Genomic DNA, 7,841 nt, shown 5'->3' with positions numbered 1-7,841 from the left:
CAGACTTAGTGATTGTTATGAAGGGGCTACTGGCTGTGTGACACACAGGGTCTAAGTCCTGATTTCAGCCCGTCTGTCTCACTGCAGGAGTCAGGTTGGCTTTAGGGGCCACACACACACACAAGCTGTGAGAGGAATCATTAATGAATTGACAATGTTGAAAAAAGAAGAAAAACAGAAGACGCTGAAGGGTGGGGGACAGTTAAGACACAAGCTGTCTGTTGTGTGTGTGTGTGTGTTTTTGTGACACAAGTGGCTGGAGGCTGTTGTAAAGTTACGTCTGAGCTCTAAACAGGAGCCTGGGGACGCACTGGGAAACAGGCCCTCTCGTCAAAAGCCATCAGACAGGTAGAGAAAAGACGCCCTGCTGAGGTTTTTACTTACCCTAAAACAAACAGAGGGGAGCCACACAACCTGCTGCACATCCACCCAATTTACCCCGCACCTCTGCGCCCGCTGCAGCAGGAGGAATGTGAGATTTCCTGGCAGAGACAGCGAAGAGGAGGGGCGCTGACTGCTGAGACCCATCAACAATGAGCACCTCCAAAATGTCACATACACGCGTGCACCACAAAGACAATACCGCTGCAATTTGTATAACAGAGCGTCCACCCCGACGCAGACATTTCACCCCGCTCTTTTCAGTTCCAGGAATGTCAGGAATCCTCGCCTAGCCGTTTGATTGTAAAAAAAAAAAACAAGGAGGGCTCCCTTTCTAAAGGAACAGAGGGGAATCTTGGGAGTTGGGAGTGATGGTCAGGGTCCTTTCTCTTTGATGCTTTTTTCCCCCTCTGTGTTTAGCCATGAGCGAAGACAGTGTGAAAAGTTCGGGTGCTGCTCCAATGGCGCCACTTGTGTGGGATCCCCCTCTATATGGCTGATCATAAGACCTCTTTGTGCCGCCGAGATGGAAAAAAGAATTAATTGCAATGGAGTGAAAAGTGTTTTTAAATTAAATTAAAATCAAAGCCACCAGAGCTCAATGGGAGCACAGGCTTTATGACACCCCGTTCTTTCTAAGTGTTACCATACACGTTTTACAACCTGCAGTTAGCCTATTGGTGCCAACCCATAAAAATGAAGGTAGAAGTGTAGAGTAATCATGGAATTTTTTGGGAATTTTTCTGTACAATTGTGATCTAAACTGCTATTCATTGTCTACGTAGTAATAAACAACAGTTTGTACCATACATTATCAAACCTATTTCTACAAGAAAAGAGCTTCAGCTGTTTGAATGAAAGTAAATCTGATAAAAGTTGCTTTTATAGTCAATGAAGGTGATGTTTGTTCAGCATCAACCATGATTAAATAAGACTGTATGATTAAAAATGGGCGTCACCTGTGACAGCACCCACCTGTCACTCAAAGTGGCCATGCCCTTAATAACTTTAAGCCTATAATTTAAACGGGTGAGTTGTATTTAAATCCCCCCCACCCCCCATGGTGGTCATGAATGGGGAAATTGGCTATAGAGACCAAAATTCTTGTACCAGGCTGTAAATGTGCTCTGCTGTAAATATGGGCATTTTTAATATGGGGCCTCATGGAAATTGACTGACTGCTGGAGCCAGCCTCAAGTGGCCGTTAGAGGAAGTGCAGTTTGTGGTACTTCTGCGTTGGCTTCATTTGCAGCTACAGAGGTTGCTGCTTGGTGCTAACTGGCTACTACGTTTGTCTGACTGCTTTAGGTACTAGTTTGTTCTTTTTTATACCCTTTCTGTCCAGTGGAAACCACGTATCTCCAGATGTGTTAGGGATCACCAGGATTTAGTGGCGGTGGTGTTGCAGATCGCAACTCCCTCACTTACCCCTCCACCTCCAAGTGCAGGGGAGAAACTACAGTGGCCACAAAAATGTGTGAAAAAGTGAAAAATGAATCTAGAGCCAGTGGTCGATTCTGGACAGTGTCTGTAGACATAAAATACTAATTCTAAGGTAACAAACACAATGATTTCTATACTCAAGTGATTCTACACTAATAAAAACATACCTATGAATATTATATTCCATTTCTGAAAAAAGATCCACTGAATGCACTGCTTGAATGAGGAGCCGTAATGAAAACATTTAAACAGCATGGCTAAAATAATTGATTTGATTAAAAGTATGACAAACACAGTGAAGACTTCTGTCTGTCCTTCAGCCTGTAAAGATTTCTTTTAGTGCCGCCACTATTTTGCAGAGGCAGGAAGCTGCCTGCGGTCTCCTTTCTGTGATCTGCCGGTGGAGGCAGCTGTTTTGCTGGTGGTTGTTTGGTGATGCAGGTGGAACAGTGTCTTGTTTATGATGTTTTGGCTCAGATGGATGTTGAATCAAAGGGACATGCAGTTGTGCTAATGCACAGGGTGTGAGACTGATGCTGGTGGGTGCTGCTGGATGGTGTGTAGGGTTGTGTTTTGGTGTGTTGGTGGTGTGTCATGGGAGGAGGAGTCGGCAGTGTCTGAAAGTATTACTGGAACTGTGGGTGAGCCAGTGTGTTTACTAGTGCATGCAAGTTTCTATTTCTCACAACTAAGGCTTTAACATGTGAGGTGTTCATTTCAAATGGAAGGATATTAGCATATTAGTATTACATTTATAACAAATTCTTGACAACAACTTCCAGTTTGAAAAAACATTATTTACACTAATCATTTATTTGTTCTACTAACATCAATTGTTATTATCACCATGTTATTCATGACTTTGTATCATTTCTGTCTTTACTTTTCTGTAAACATTAAAAAATAAAAAAAACAGTGGCTATAAAATTAAGCCAATGTAGAAGTGCCAAAAACTGCAGTTCCTCTAACAGCCACTAGAGGCTGGCTCCGGCAGTGAGTCAATCTCCATGAGGCCCCATATTAAAATGCCCAGCTTTACAGCAGAAATGTACAGCCTGGTAAATGGACCTGTACTTGTATAGCGCCTTTCTAGTCTTACGACCACTCAAAGCGCTTTTACACTACGTGCCACATTCACCTTCACACAATTCACTCAGTGGATGGCAAAGCCATCGAACAGAAACTATAACTCATTTCATACACATTCACACACCGATTGCTGTGCCATCCGGAGCATTTGGGGTTCAGTATCTTGCTCAAGGATACTTTCGGACACTATGGCAGAGGAGCCGGGGATCGAAACCAAACAACCTTCTGATTGGGGACGACCGCTCTGCCTCTGAGCCACAGCCGCCCACATGACATGACATCGGTTACATAAGTCTGTTTTGGTCTCTATAGCTAATTTTCCGCATTCATGAAAAACTATACAGAGATTTATATATACTCACCTGTTGAACATTAAAGGCTTAAAAGTTATGCATAATTAAGGGCGTGGTAACTTTGAGTGACAAGTGGGTGCCGTCACAGATGGCTGTTTTCAGTAACCAGGATTCATTCAGCCTGCCTCAGCTCCATCCATGATCCACCTCTTTGCCCATTTTTGCATTAACCAGGAGACGGTGGAGTCAGGACTGCCAAGATGCAGCAGCCAGAGCCGACAGCACTGAGCTTCACTATGGCTCTTCAGAAACCTATGGGGGATATCACAGAGACTACGTCAATGTTTTATACAGCCTATGATGGCTACATATTTACTCTGTCCAGGTGTCCAGATACTTTTGGCCATCTAGCGTATATGCCATTAAGTGCTAAAAATGGATTTAAATAAACATAATCCTCTGAAAACACCCTTTTCAGACGTTGTAGTGAATATCGAAGATGATTAATCTGGACATATCCAAAGTTTCGAGATAGCAAATAGAGTGTAGGATGTAAACTTATTAAAAATCAGTTGGACAGAGGTGACAGAGGGTCAACTGATTCTGCTCTGATGTGAAGCATTTATAGTGCTTCTATGTGTGAGTGTGTATTAAAGCGATAAGCTTCAATGTAACAGTACATTTTGAACAATGCACCCTGATCACCCTCACCCTGCACCCACACACAACCTGGTATGCTGCTCTCAGCTGTTTATCAGAAAATCACAACTGTGGGTTGTGTGCGTGTCTGTGTCAGACACTCTCAAGGTGCCTGCATGTTATATGAGGACGATAGCAGAACCTGCCTATCTGCTAATAATATCTGGATGAACAACAATTTTTAAAGGGAGACATGATGGAAATTCCATTAATTGGGCCAAAGACCAGGTAGGATGCACCGTCAGTGGGGAATTGGGGTCATTATGGATTCTGAATAATGTTTCAAAACCCACATCAGTACAGTCACAAAGACAACATACGTTAAAGGACCAGTGTATAGGATTTAGTGGCATCTAACGTGAAGTTGCAGATTAGCAACTAACTGAATACTGCTGGCGTCTGCATTTGATGTTCTGGAAATGATAACGGGCTGTGAAGTGTGTAGGACACACTACGGTGGCCACAATTCGTAAAAAATAAGAAAGGCCTTATCTAAAGACAGTGTTTTGTTTGTCCGTTCTGGGCTAACTTCATGGAAGGCGCAGTGTGATTATACACTAATGAATCATACACTTAATCTGTCAATAGATCCGCCTAAATGTTACACACTGGACTTTTAATTAGACAAACATTGGCCTTACTGAATCGTAATGGAGAGGTAACTGTTGCAGTTTAATAAAAATGTATTAGTGGGATTACCATTTTAAAATACATTTTTAAATAGAGAACAATAAACCACCACGCATACAAATTACAACACTTCACCTTGAGTAAAACCATAGCTAATCTTACAGTTGACAATCCATTACCATGACAATGAATTCTCTCACTGGGTAAAAATATATCTCCATTATTTTGTCTTTAAAGCAGAAAAGTGGACAATCTCACAGTACAGCGCAAGGTCTGTCTTCCAGTTTTGAAAATGCTCTCTTGGCTTTCTTTAAAAATACACTAAAAAGAGTAAAAAGTAACGCAAAGTAATCATGTTATGTTACTTTAATAATGTGATACATGGATTATATCACTGACTACATTAATTAACAGGTAATTAGTAATTAGTAACCCTCCAGTCAATGGGCAGGCTTTCTAAACCAGAAGTTCCCAAGCACTAGGGGTTGCCAAAGCTTCGCAGGGGGTTGTAACGCCTTCTTGATTTTAAGTAAGATAACATAAAAAATGTATTTTGTTAAAAATTAAAATTGTTATCATCATCGTCTTTATTCAGACATGATAAGACCATGGCAGAAACAGTGTGGTATTTAGTATGTTGTCCACAGAGGGAGTGCTGTCACTGCTGGAGAACAGCACTGTAATGATATGAAAGAAGACAAGTGTTCTCACTTCTCTCACAGACTGGATCACTAATGGATTTTAAAAATGAACTTAACTGTATGGACCCCAATATGCATAAATATACAAGTACAGCAGGTGAAAATAACACATTTATACCACATGCAAAAAACTGCATGTTTTTGCCTAAAACTGTATTGGATTAGCTTAAAGTTGGTAGTTGTGTAAAGGGAAGACTGCTGGGTACCCACAGAACCCATTTTCATTCAGATATCCTGAGGTCAGGGGTCAAGGGATCCCTTTGAAAATGGCCATGCCAGTTGTTCCACTGCCAAAGTTTAGCCCAACTTTTAAACATTATTTAGTGCCCCTGCGGCATTTTGTAAGACATGCAATACTGTCCCTGATTATGTTATCGGCGTAACGGTTATCTGTATCTTAGCCGATAAATTAACAATAGCATGGAATATTTTTCAAAGATGGTTTATGAACATTGTGTTCCATCATAAACACATTTCCATGTCGGCGGCAGGGCAGTTTTGCAGACATTATCTAGGTCTGTTACACCATGTAACCATGTCAATTTCCCCTCACCAGCTGCAACCTCCAGAACAACCTGCCCACCCATCCCTGTTTCTCCCGTCTTGTCCCCTCCTCAGATTTCCCGGCCATTCGGGAGCAGGAAGCAGCTTTTTGTTGTGTTGTGTCGTGTCAGCCTGTTTTAATTGGCCCAGGTAAAGCTGGGAATTACAGCAGCCTTGGCAGGGATATATCAGGTTTAAGCCTCTCCTTTCAGAGACAGGAATTTCCAGAGGCCCCTCATTTCGAACTGCTCCTTGCTTAAGACTAGCGTGTACTGTGGTGTTTTCAAACCCATGCTTTTACTTGCTTTTTGGAGTGATAAAGGGCCACACTGTTGCTGCGATCAGGCAGGGATGCAGTTATGTTTAACAGGGAAAACTGACATCAACAGAAGCCATGTGGGAATTAATACGGTAAATAAGATATACAAGAGGACATTTTTTGACAGTGGAACTTGTCCATAACTGATAATCACAGTGTGTTCAACCAATAATGCACTGGACTCTCTCCCTCTGAAAACACTGAAACAACAAATAGAATATATGAATGCACATGCACTTACAGAAAAACACACAAGTGTATGTGTGTATTTTCTAAGAGGAGTTGATGGTGACTCTACTGACAGGTGTGGTTGAAATGAGAGAGGAGGAAGAGGAGGAGGAAGAGCAGGGTCAGTCTACAAGGAAGCCAGCCAGATGAGACAGTGAGAACAAGAGCTTCTTGTACTTTGGTGCTGTTACACTTTAGTGTTTTACAGTAACATTACTGATATGTTGGCTAAGGATCCGCTGATATGGTTTTTCAAAGCAGATACAGATACAGATTATTAGTAATCAAGGAAATGGTAACCAGTATTTGAAAGCGATGTACATTTGCAGTAAAATTAAAAAAACTTTGTCTCAAAATTTAGAATAACCAGTGGTGGGGTGTAACTAAGTACATTTACATAAGTGCTGTATGCAAGTACAATTTTTAAGGTACTTGCTCTTAACTTGAGTATTTTTACTCCTTTTATTTAATACCTTCAGTTACTAGCTATGGATTAACAAATAGTTGCACATTATTATTACAAAATATAAATCAGCTGATACATGATTCAATTCAATTCAATTCCAATTTTATTTGTATAGCGCCAAATCATAACAGAAGTTATCTCAGCACTTTTCAATAGAGCAGGTCTAGACCGACTCTTATAACATTTACAGGAGACCCAACAAGTACCACCATGAGGAAGACCTTGGCGACGGGGGCAAGAAAATACTGCCTTTTTAACAGGCAGAAACCTTAGGACAGACCCTTCGGCTTAAGGTGGTGGGGTGTGACCAGTTGGAGTGAAGAGGAGAGAGAGACAGACAGATGTACAGTAGCAACAACTACATTAATATAGTGACTGATGATGAATGACGGACGACGGGACAACGAGCCAGCAACCACAGCAACACAGCGACTGTAGCAACAATAATAACAAAACAACACAACAATAATAATATTTCAGTAATATTAGCAAAGGCAGTAAGCAGGACATGGCAGGAGGCTCCACCAGGATCCATGAGAACTGATGATGTATTATAATAGATTAAGCGACACAGCAGTATTGAAAAAATATCTAAATTAGCTCTACCTTTGCCAGCTGTAATATTCAACAATGATATTCATCATCTGTCCATCCATCGCGCAATTTACACAACATTTTTGTTATTTGAATTACAAGGCAGTATATAGTATAAACAAAACAATTAATGCTAAGAGCTACATCACTGTTTTACAGTAGATTTGCGATGTGCTTTAATTGCTTGTTGCCAGGTTAGGTAAAAAAAACAGTAAATAGAGCAGCTGCATCTGTTTTATGGAAACTTTTTAGTATCATTAAAAATTGTCTTGTCTATTGTCAATGTCTTTAATGTTTTAATATAAAAGAAAGCCCTACTTATACCTTGACTTTGAACCGTGTGTGGTGTGATGTGTGTGGGTGTACAGAATATAGTATCATTCAGCAGGAGACTTGCAGTAGCACATGGGATGACAAAACATCTGATGAACACGATTTTCTGTGTTACAACAATG

This window comes from Morone saxatilis, unplaced genomic scaffold (assembly GCF_004916995.1).
Source record: "Morone saxatilis isolate NCDOM2014 unplaced genomic scaffold, NCSU_SB_2.0 Contig19, whole genome shotgun sequence".
Classification (NCBI taxonomy): domain Eukaryota; kingdom Metazoa; phylum Chordata; class Actinopteri; family Moronidae; genus Morone; species Morone saxatilis.
Note: the sequence above shows the minus strand (reverse complement) of the source record.